This window comes from Myxocyprinus asiaticus, chromosome 32 (genome assembly GCF_019703515.2).
Source record: "Myxocyprinus asiaticus isolate MX2 ecotype Aquarium Trade chromosome 32, UBuf_Myxa_2, whole genome shotgun sequence".
In the NCBI taxonomy this organism is placed as follows: Eukaryota; Metazoa; Chordata; class Actinopteri; order Cypriniformes; family Catostomidae; genus Myxocyprinus; species Myxocyprinus asiaticus.
Window position 1 is genome coordinate 25,535,384 of NC_059375.1, and position 12,694 is coordinate 25,548,077.

The 12,694-nt window shown below is 39.7% G+C and overlaps 1 protein-coding gene across 1 annotated transcript in view; it reads right to left on the reverse strand.

Moving 5' to 3' along the window:
- Window positions 1-12,694, reverse strand: part of rhoq (ras homolog family member Q) — a 35,439-nt gene that overhangs the window by 5,370 nt on the left and 17,375 nt on the right. The window lies entirely within an intron of this gene.

A 12,694-nucleotide genomic window follows, 5' to 3' on the forward strand; every position in this document is an offset into this window, starting at 1 on the left:
ACATTTATATTAGTGAATTACAATAGATAACACAACAAGATAGTTATCAGAGGAAGAGGGGAATCGAGATCTCTAGTAATGCATGCTAGAACTCAATCTTTGGCCTTTCCAGGGAAATTCCTTCTCTAGAAATCTTAAAGGAATAGTTCACTCAAAAATGAAAATGATTTAATCATACACTCATGCTCATGTTATTCAAACCTGTGTGATCCACATGAACGCAAAAGGAGATGTTAGGCAGCATGTAAGCCTCAGTCACATTCAACAAATCTTTTTCCATACAATGAAAGTGAATGGTGACTGAGGCTAACATTCTGCTTAACAGAAGAAACAAAGACATATGGGGTTGAAACAACATGAGGGTGAGTAAATTGTGTTTAAATTTTGGATGAACTAACCCTTTAACTAAAAGTGTCCTCCACTGTATTGAATCACTGTCCACAAACAGTCTGCAATGGAATGTTATCAACCATCACTTAAGCAGAAAGCAGACATTACACTGGCGCTTGTGATCAAGCAGAGATTATAATGATTTAGATTATGACTCATGACCTAAAAATCCATATTTAATTCACCAGCATTTTCCCGTCTCCCATTTCGCCCTCTGAAACAGCACAGAGGCAGCAACATGTCCTCTAGAAACCAGAAACCCCAGACGCTATAACAGATAAACCTAGATTTAAAGGGGACATGTGACTGATATTTTTGGGAGCCTGTTTTTTCCAATGTGTGCGTCTCCATATTCACACACTATATGTATGCATGTTTGTATCCAATCATCCATGGTTATTCTTTGTAATGGGAGTGTTTAAACTATAATAGCTTGTGCCTCTGGCCATGCATTGCTGTATTAACTTTTTATTTGCAGTTTCTGGCTTCCAGAAATTACACTTTAGAAATGTAAAGTGGGTCTAAAATGTACATTTACCATGATTGTTTCTCTTTGCATCTGAACTGCAAGAGACTTTACCAACAACTTGTCACTGAAGATTACAAGTGCAAAAAAAAGCTCATGCTACCTTCCATAACTCTTGAGCCCTTTCAAGGTTTCTAAAGCCAAAATCATCCTTGTCCGTTCCTGGGTAAGGTTGAACCATTAGGACGCTGGGGGAAAGCTTGCTGTAAGCTTACATCAAGTAAACACACACACCCAGCACAGGCAGACAGTTTCTCAGCCATCAAGAGGTGTGACCCCAAGCAGATTGGAGAGTGATATAAACCTTCTGTTTTTACTCAACACTCAAAGCTTCAAGGCCAAATGTGCCAAGATATGAACCAAAGATATATTATCTCATGAATTACAGCCGTACCGTTTCAATGCACCTCAGAATACAGTAAACACCATGGCTGTGTCCAAATGCCAGTTTTTACTATGTACCGAATTCGATGAAAAACGTCTCTCTATCAAATGTAGATGAATTACGTTGTTTAGGTATGCAGGCGTGTAATAGTAACAAGATATTGCTAAACATGTACAATCTAACCACAATGAACAATTTTCTTGGTACCTTTAGCACTTAAGGTGCGGTCACACTAGGCTTTGAGCATGCAAATGTTTTCGTACAACACAACGGACCAGGATATGATGCCATGCGGGAGGACTTCTGGTGTAAGTAAATAATACATCACAAAAAAAGAAATAATATTATATTAAAAATGTTAAAATAGTGTCTACTCACTTTCCTGCAACAATAAATCTCGCAGCGTGTGACGTTTCAGTCTCCTATTGGTCGCGCGTCCTCTTGTCGTACAAATTCACGGTTCAGAGTTCACCAAGCTTGAACTTTGGTATGCAACGTAGTACGAAATTTCTTCGCATGAGCTTGCGTTTCCACTCTGCTGTATTCTGATGCATTTGAATGCAGCGCGAAGTGTAGTGTGACCGCTACTTTACACTTGAAAAGAGCTGCCCTGTACTGAAATTGCATTGTATCCTGCTTATGAGTCACATATACAATATAATGTGAATTAATTTGCATCTACATAAAAATACATGTTAGACCAACAATATTCCGCCAAATGTTGTCCCAACTAGCCTAACAATTTCATATTGAACAATGTTGCTGAATTTCAAGTTACCAGGATGAATTGCAACATTCATTTCTTTAATTAATTAGTTTCTTTATGCAGTCAGTGTTACAGGATTATATTTTAGCTGTTTGCTGACTTTACGATGTTATTGTTATTATTTGTTGCCATTGTTAGCCAATTGTTGAGTGGTGATGTTAGGAGCTCATCTTTTAACTTATTGAAGTTTGTTGATTGTCACTGTTATTGAGGTTTGTGTGTTACGGATGAAGTCTTGTGTGTCTATGTCAAACAATTGTATGTCCTGCCAGGCAAGGCAGTATGTACCTCTCTTCAGAGGCAAAGATTGCAGTTAACTTCATGTAAAAGTGATTGAAATGGTGAATAAATGAAACTTCTAGTATTGCGAATTGAAAATTGGCAGAACAAGAAATTAGTAGTTCTCTCTACAAGACTTTTTGAATTCACATTAACTAAAGCAATGTTACTGAGGACAATTATGAAACAGTTGTTGACAACTCAAAAATCTTACTGCATCATGTTGCCTTGATTTTTTAAGGGTGCTCAACAATTCTTTTTTTTACACATACTGTGGTTGGGTTTGCTTTTCCTATAGGGAGACTGTCTACTTCCTGCCACAGGCCAAATCAGGGTTTGTCGTAACACAATCTGACAAAACAAAGTTGAACAGGTGCATCTCATCTGTGGTGTAAGACTTTTATACAAGTTGTTGTGTCGTCACTGTGGGCCAGTTATGTTATAAATACACACTCCACCACTCAACCTCTGGCCTGTTAAAACATTCTGCAGGGGGTAGGGTGGAAGGGGTGGTGTTATTTACAGCTGGCCTCTGCCAGAACTGAAAGTAGAATAAGCAAACACATCATCCACCCACGTCTCTTGCATATCTCCAGCTCCTCCAGAGAACACACATTTGCATGTTTATATCCCAGAGTCGCAAGTCTGCTTAGCCGAAACAGGCTACTTTATTTAAGCAATAAGGTACAAGAGGCCATACGTTTTTGTGAATGGCAGTGGTGGCTCAGCGGTTAAGGCTCTGGGTTACTGACCAGCAGGTTGGGGGTTCAAGCCCCAGCACTCGTTGTGAAGCGCCCTGCGCTCTGACCCCAGCTTAGTTGAGATATGCAAAAAAAATAATTTCACTGTATGTGTGCAAAATGTATAATGTGTGACAAAACAAAGGCATCTTCGAACAGGGATGGCCCAATACCATTTTTTGGAGACCGACAACGAGTATCGATACTTCCTTTTCGGTACTCGTGGATAACAATACCATTTTCTTTTCTTTTTATTGTGAAATGTCAAAGTTATTCAAGATTATTTGAGGACAGCTTGTTTATTATGTTTCAGCAACTATTACTCAAAAGACATCACAAAAGTAATTTTTTGCTATCTATCAATAAGGATTCCTTTGCAAATGTAAGGGGCAGGTGCATTCATAAACAGAAGCATCTCTGAATGTTAAGATGTAGGGCCCTATGAAATCTGTATTCGAAAGTTTAATCCAATTTTATCATCAAAAGGGTGTCTAAACAAATAAATTAGTTACAATTTAAAATCAAATGAAAATAGAACAATTCATTTTCAGCATAATATTGTATTATCTTTATCATATGAAATACTTTTATATAGATCCTCACAGTACAATCCAAAGTACAGGCTGTGCTCTCGGTCATCTTCTACACTACAAGAGTGATGCATGCGTGATGATCATGATAAGGTGGTTTGGGTTATAGTAATAACATTATATTAAAGCTCAAGTGCATAATTTCTGTGCAACTACCATCACCAAACAGAATTGCAAAAGTAATCGCTGTTGTCAAACAGGTTTCCCCAAACACTCTCCCGGTCTTCTATTGGTTGGAAAACAGTCCCACCCCAAACTCACACCATTGGCTGAGCCAAAGTTACTGTCAGGCTGGTCGGCATGCACAAACAAATAATGTTTTGAAAGTGCCATATAGCTACAATGTTTACGCTTTCCGAAAATCAATTTACAAATGGCTGAGAATGTATTTTAAACATTTTTACTTCAGCTTTAAGGACACATTTTAATTAAAACTTTATGTTCTAATTCATTTCAAGTGACATCCTTCCACTAGAGGATATAGCCACCCCCCCCCCCCCCTATAAATAATTAGAGAACATTTTTCTTCAAGTTACAGACAGACAGACGTGTCATAGCTGTTACTAGGCTTTGTGTATTTCAGTTCTGACAGTATTCAGAGTCCAAACTATACATTTTATAATTGTTTATAATGAAGTTAGAATGCGTTTTGATTGTGGCGTGTGAAAACCAGTTGATTGAATCTCATCAGTCCTGCATTACCTTGAAAATGCACTGTGAAGGCTTATGATCCAGAGCTTGTTGATAATAATAAAAAACATTTTTTTGTGGAAACAGTGTGTGTGTGTATGCGTGAGTGCCCTGTTCTTTCGAGAGCTGAGGGAAATGGACCGGGAAAAAAGCGAGACAGCAGTCTAATGCAGTCAACCTGGAAACATCCTTCTCTGCTGCCGTTATTACCATAAAGCTCTCCCTCCAGCTGATACCGCCTGCCTCACGCTGCCAATACCAACATCAGCCTTCTCACACACAACAGACAGGCTCTGAATGGATAATTACTCCTGGAGTATGAAGACTGTGACAATACAGTCAATTGTACACTGTACAATCCAACTCCTGCCTCTCACTCTCCTCTTCGTTTCTTTCTTTCTTTCTTTCTTTCTTGCAAAAAGCAAATATCTGATATGGGATGGATTAGGATGTTTGTCTCAGTCATCTGTATTGAGATGCTGAGTCACTGTTGTTTTCTTGCTATACAAATCAGTTTAATATTATTTCTCCCTATTCCTTACATACACACACTCAATTTAAAATGAGTTTGTGTGTCAGAGCTGTGGCCTACCAATAAGCGCATATGTTCATGCAAGTGATGAGAGTTTGAATTCATCTCAAACATTTCCAGATCGAGTAAGCACCTTTTCTTCCTACAATTTTTCTCTGAACTGTCCTCTGAATAAAACAATTTGTGCAATACACACATTTATGTAAATTTTGCAAATAGTCTACCGTGTATGTAGTGTAGCAATAAATGAACAAATTGATATTTGGCCATTTTAAGATTATTTGCATTGACCAATCACAGATGTGATCATCTAAATAGTTTCAGGTCCAAAATATACCGACAGTCTTGGCAATGCAGAGTGTACATTTTCTGTTTACAAATATTTTTTGTGAATTTTAAGTAAATATTGTTTAAAATAAGCATTCAATTTAATAACTGTGTGTATCTTATTTGCCAACTTTAAAATCATATTACATATATCAGCATTATGGCCACACTGCTATCTAGAAATCAGTATAAAAAAAAAACATATCGGTGGACCACTAATGTAGTGCATATTCTTCTTAATGTTTTGTAATTATTGTAATGCATTCTGTATTGTTCTGTGTACCTGCCATACAGTGTTGACTGTGTCTGCCTGCTAATGCACCACGATTTCCAACATGGGATTAATAAAGCAAGCATCACAAACAATGAATGAATACCAGCTTTGCTCTTTTCTTCTTCCTCATCCCTTTTCTTTCAGATGAGATTCCAATCTGCCTGTCTGTGCAATGCTCCTGTAAGATTCCCACAGTCTCAGAGAAGAAAGAGAGAGAGAGAGGTGTTTTTACATTGCTATTCCTATGAAACTTTTATTTCCAGAGCCCCTCTACTCTCCCGTTACTGCATATCAGTGTTTCCTGAACTGCTGTTCACCACTGCTCCGCCACTACTGAATCTCCAGCGGCGCTCCACTAAGTTGAGCTTGCAGTATGAATTGAATGTGATGAGATAAAGTTAGCGTGTGCCGCGAAATAATGCAACCTTCTGTGAATATTGAACTGCAAAGGGCTGTGATGTGATTTAATCAAACAGTCTGCACGCGATGCACGTGCACAGCTCTGTTCAGAGTGAGCACACATGAGGCAGTTCTGTGCTCGCTCCACTAATTTTATCTTGTGCACAGAATATCAGATGCGTTTCATTGGTTTCATTTTGGTAACGTGCGCTAAACATATTATATAGCGCTCCAAATTCACTTTAATTGTTCACTACAAGTTCCTATATAAATCCTGAACAACCCTATGACACCAGGTTTTTGTGGACAGAAGAGGTGGTGAGATTATCTCGAAGGTATAACCAGATCTCACAGCAATGCCACGTACAATTTTATTAAATTATTAGAGAAATATTACTTTGGTATAATAATAATATTAATATAGTTATTATTAGTTATTATAAAAACAACTGTAGGCCTAATGTATTTCTGTCATTTCTTAATGTAGTAATAATAACCATTATTATTATTATTATTATTATCATCATCATCAGGGGCCGGATACACCAGCTGTGCGTAAATTAAAACTTAGCTTAGTTGTGGTGTATATGGGCACTAAGTCACAATTTACGCACTACTAAATATTTGAGCGTTGCACGATTAAACTTAGGTAGGACGTAACCCTACGTATGAACTAAATATTTACGGAAGCCTCCGACCAGGAGTAACGGATGGAATAAAAAAGCAGAATGATATTTAATGACATCAATGAGCTCAAGTTTTGCATGACAGGCTTTAATCCTTTCGACATACATTATGATGTTGACATTTAGGAGAGAGAGAGAGAGAGAGAGAGAGAGAGAGAGAGAGAGAGAAAAAAAAAAAGTACTTTTAAGCAGCTCTTCAGCATGAAACCAATCGGTGCAATTTTCAGGGTGTCGCCCGGTGTCAATTTTCAACACATTCCAAATATATATATATATATATATATATATATATATATATATATATATTATATATATATTTTATATATAGGATATTAAAATTAATACGGTGCATCCGGAAAGTATTCACAGCGCTTCACTTTTTCCACATTTTGTTATGTTACAGCCTTATTCCAAAATGGATTAAATTCATTCTTTTCCTCAAAATTCTACAAACAATACCCCATAATGACAACGTGAAAGAAGTTTGTTTGAAATCTTTGCAAATGTATTAAAAATAAAAAATGAAAAAAAAAAAACACATCTACATAAGTATTCACAGCCTTTGCTCAATACTTTGTTGAAGCACCTTTGGCACCAATTACAGCCTCAAGTCTTTTTGAGTATGATGCTACAAGCTTGGCACACCTATTTTTGGGCAGTTTCTCCCATTCTTCTTTGCAGGACCTCTCAAGCTCCATCAGGTTGGATGGGGAGCATCGGTGCACAGCCATTTTCAGATCTCTCCAGAGATGTTCAATCAGGTTCAAGTCTAGACCCTGGCTGGGCCACTCAAGGACATTCACAGAGTTGTCCCGTAGCCACTCCTTTGTTACCTTGGCTGTGTGCTAAGGGTCGTTGTCCTGTTGGAAGATGAACCTTCGCCCCAGTCTGAGGTCCAGTGAGCTCTGGAGCAGGTTTTCATCAAGGATGTCTCTGTACATTGCTGCATTCATCTTTCCCTCGATCCTGACTAGTCTCCCAGTTCCTGCCGCTTCACTGTAGGGATGGTATTAGCCAGGTGATGAGCGGTGCCTGGTTTCCTCCAAACATGATGCTTGCTATTCAGGCCAAAGAGTTCAATCTTTGTTTCTCATGGTCTGAGAGTCCTTCAGGTGCCTTTTGGCAAACTCCAGGTGGGCTGTCATGTGCCTTTTACTGAGGAGTGGCTTCCGCCTGGCCACTCTACCATACAGGCCTGATTGGTGGAGTGCTGCAGAGATGGTTGTTCTTCTGGAAGGTTCTCCTCTCTCCACAGAGAAATGCTGGAGCTCTGTCAGAGTAACTATCGGGTTCTTGGTCACCTCCCTGACTAAGGCCCTTCTCCCCCGATCGCTCAGTTTGGCCAGGCGGCAAGCTCTAGGAAGAGTCCTGGTGGTTCCAAACTTCTTCCATTTACGGATGATAGAGGCCACTGTGCTCATTGGGACCTTCAATGCTGCAGACATTTTTCTGTACCCTTCCCCAGATCTGTGCCTCGATACAATCCTGTCTCGGAGGTCTACAGACAATTCCTTGGACTTCATGGCTTGGTTTGTGCTCTGACATGCACTGTTAACTGTGGGACCTTATATAGACAGGTGTGTGCCTTTCCAAATCATGTCCAATCAACTGAATTTACCACAGGTGGACTCCAATCAAGTTGTAGAAACATCTCAAGGATGATCAGTGGAAACAGGATGCACCTGAGCTCAATTTTGAGTGTCATGGCAAAGGCTGTGAATACTTCTGTACATGTGATTTTTTTTCGTTTTTTATTTTTAATAAATTTGCAAAGATTTCAAACAAACTTCTTTCAAATTGTCATTATGGGGTATTGCTTGTAGAATATTGAGGAAAATAATGAATTTAATCCATTTTGGAATAAGGCTGTAACATAACAAAATGTGGAAAAAGTGAAGCGCTGTGAATACTTTCCGGATGAACTGTACATGTCTGTTTTTCCAGCCTGTTGTATTAGTATTTATTTATCACCCCTTATTTAGATACAGTTCCTATAATATTGTTATTTACACAGGACAAATATACTATTTATCAAATCTACTTTTATTACATATAATTTTAATGGGGATTTAATTTATTACAGCTGACAGTTATGTAAACAAACAAGGTTTGAACATCAACCGGAACAAGATCAAATTGAAGTTCATGGATTTTTAATACTTCTGTGTATAAATATGAAGGCTGCTTATTGGATAAATACGGGTAAATGTCATATTATGCAACTACGCATTACTTTATGGAGAGCTTACGACCTACTAGTTAAGTCTTGTTTAAGAACAGGTGGTGCAACCATTTTAAGCACTGACTTAGTTACAAACTAACTAGTAGTTACTAAGCCCTTAGTATGAACTTTACATCCTAACTTACGTGAGAACTCACGCACAGCTGGTGCAACCCTACCCAGGGCATGAAATTCGGCATGGATGCAGGTATTGCATACAAATGTAATCAATCCCGCATTTTCCACGTTCACAATGTGGGGAATTTCCGCACTACTGTATTCATTTTAACATGTAGCTGAGAACAGGTAAACCAATCCATACAGATGAACTAATCAAATCAATAATCTTGTCTTTGTATCAAATTGTAATTCCACAATCTGTGCGAATAAATAATTTTTTCCTCGTCTCTCCCTCTCTCCCTTGTACAGCTTCCAGGTGCTCATTAAACGCTTGAGTTCAGTGTAAGCGTGCACCGTGATGACGCACATATTTACTGAATTAAGATGTTACAAGTCTATAAACCTGTTCATTCGACATACGAATGGCATTGTACCGCATCTCTGTAAGCGAGCGATGCATTAAAACTATCGCTCTTGTTCATAAACAACAAAGCTGTCAACATTGCAATCTAATTTTTCTGCCTTTCATACCGTGGTGCTCCATCATAAAAATACAGGACCAAGAAAGGCAGAAATAGCAAAAAATAATTGCCTTGAGTACAACCAGAACTGCTCAGCTGCAGGGTGAAAAGAAACACTTAAACAGCTACAGCTGAAGTCAGAAGTTTACATACACTTAGGTTGAAGTCATTAAAACTCATTTTTTAACTACTCCACAGATTTAATATTAGCAAAATATAGTTTTGGCAAGTCTTTTAGGACATCTACTTTGTGCATTTTTCCAACAATTGTTTACAGACAGATTGTTTCACTTTTAATTGACTATATTTCAATTCTAGTGGGTCAGAAGTTTACATACACTAAGTTAACTGTGTCTTTAAGCAGCTTGGAAAATTCCAGAAAATGATGTCAAGCCTTTAGACAATTAACCAATTAGCTTCTGATAGGAGGTGTACTGAGTATGTATTTTGCAAGGATCCTTTTTGTGGACTTCAGTTTGGCTTTCAACACCATCATCCCAGCTATACTCCAGAATAAATTACACCAACTCTCTGTTCCCATGTCTATCTGTCAGTGGATTACCAGCTTTCTGATGGACAGGCAGCAGCTTGTGAGACAGGGGAAACTCACTTCCAGCACCTGTACAATCAGCACTGGTGCCCCCCAGGGATGTGTGCTCTCCCCACTACTCTTCTCCCTCTACACCAACGACGGCATCGCCAAGGACCCCTCTGTCAAGCTCCTGAAGTTTGCAGATGACACCACTGTCATCGGCCTCATCCGAGATGACGATGAGTCTGCATACAGAAGGGAGGTTGAACAGCTGGCTGTCTGGTGCAGTCAAAACAAGCTTGAGCTGAACATGCTCAAAACGGTGGAGATGATTGTGGACTTTAGGAGAAACACCCCAACACTGACCCCCCCCCTCACCATTCTAAACAGCACTGTGGCAGCAGTGGATTCATTCAGGTTCCTGGGCACTACCATCTCACAGGACCTGAAGTGGGAGACCCACATTGACTCAATTGTGAAAAAGGCCCAGCAGAGGTTGTACTTCCTTCACCAGCTGAGGAAATTCAACCTACCACTGGCGCTGCTGATACAGTTCTACTCAGCAGTCATTGAGTCTGTCCTCTGCACTTCAATAACTGTCTGGTTTGGTTCAGCTACGAAATCAGACATCAGAAGACTACAAAGGACAGTTTGGACTGCTGAGAGGATTATTGGTTGCCCCCTGTCCCCCCTTCAAGAACTATACACTTCCAGAGTGAGGAAAAAGGTTGGAAAAATCACTCTGGACCCCACTCACCCTGCCCACTACCTTTTTGAACTGTTGCCTTCTGGCCGACGCTTCAGAGCTCTGAGCACCAGAACCGTCAGTCACAGGAACAGTATTTTCCCCCTCAGGCTATCCATCTAATGAACAGTTAAATTGCCCCATTGAGCAATAACTATGTGCAATACACAGTTTAGACTTTCTTATATTTATCCAACACATCCAACCTCTTCTGCCATTTCATTCCTCTGAAAAAAACAAAAAAACATTTGCACTATACATAACAGATTTGTATTTGCTCTGTACATAACAGATTGTATTAGATTTGCACTACCCATGTGTATGTGTATGTATGTATGTATGTATGTGTGTGTCTGAACGTATGTGCATAATTATTTTTTTTTTTATTTTTTTTTTTTTATGATTATCTATGTCTTGCTGCTGTTTTTGTATTGTTGTACACTGGAAGCTCCTGTCACCAAGACAAATTCCTTGTATGTGTAAGCATACTTGGCAATAAAGCTCATTCTGATTCTGATTTGCTTGACATCATGGGAAAATAAAAAGAAATCAGCCAAGACCTCAGAAAATAAATTGTTTTTCTTTTGAACAATTTCCAAATGCCTGAAGGTACCACATTCATCTGTACAAACAATAGTACGCAAGTATGAACACCATGGGACCACGCAGCCATCATACCGCTCAGGAAGAAGCATTCTGTCTTCTAGAGATGAACGTAGTTTGGTGTGAAAAGTGTAAATCAATCCTAGAACAACAGCAAAGGGCCTTGTGAAGATGCTGGAGGAAACAGATACACAAGTATCTATATCCACAGTAAAACAAGTCCTATATCAACATAACCTGAAAGGCTGCTCAGATAGAAAGAAGCTAATGCTCCAAAACTGCCATAACAAAGCCAGACTACAGTTTGCAAGTGCACATGGGGACAAAGATCTTACTTTTTGGAGAAATTTCCTCTGGTCTGATGAAATAAAAAAAAAATTATTTAAAAAGGAACTTTTTGGCCATAATGACCATTGTTATGTTTGGAGGAAAAAAGGTGAGGCTTGCAAGCTGAAGAACACCATCCCAACCGTGAAGCATGTGGGTGCTTTTCTGCAGGAGGGACTGGTGCACTTCACAAAATAGATGGCATCATGAAGGAAAATTATGTGGATATACTGAAGCAATATCTCAAGACATTAGTCATGGATCAGGACTCAAGATGGCGCCGAGTATGGCTGCTGCGTTGCGAGCTCCGACACAACATAGCAATGGTTTGTTTGTTTTGTTTACAATTCTTATGTTTTTTGTCTTGGATGTTGTCTGCCTTATTGTCTACGACAGACAAACACTTTTGGACATTGGTTCAGCGATCTCACACCGAAAACCGGACTTCACATTCCTCAATGCCGACCCGCTGTTTACAAACACACAAGCGGAGCCCTTTGTCTGGGCAGCACGGCCGCGGAAACGCAGGAGGAAAAGGGGAAACAGAGCCGGCGTTCTCATCAGAGTAAGACGCCGCGCAAATCGACCCCCGCTACCCACTATTCTACTGGCAAATGTTCAGTCTCTGGATAACAAGCTCTGCGAGCTGAAAGCGCGGATCTCTTTCCAACGAGAGACGAGGGACTGCTGCATTATCTGCCTTACGGAAACTTGGATGTCTGCGGAGATTCCAGACTCAGCCATTGAACCCGCGGGGTTCTCCATGCTCCGAGCGGACAGAGCGAAAGACCTCTCAGGTAAAACTAGAGGAGGTGGTGTATGTTTTATGATCAACAAATCCTGGTGTGATCAGAGGAACGTACATTCCATCAAGTCTTTCTGTTCTCCTGATCTGGAATTTCTTATGCTTCTGTGTCGACCATTCTGGCTACCGAGGGAATTCACAGCGGTCATTATCACTGCAGTGTACATTCCCCCACAAGCCGACACAGACCGGGCACTCAAGGAACTGTATGGGAGTATAAGTGAGCAGGAAACCGC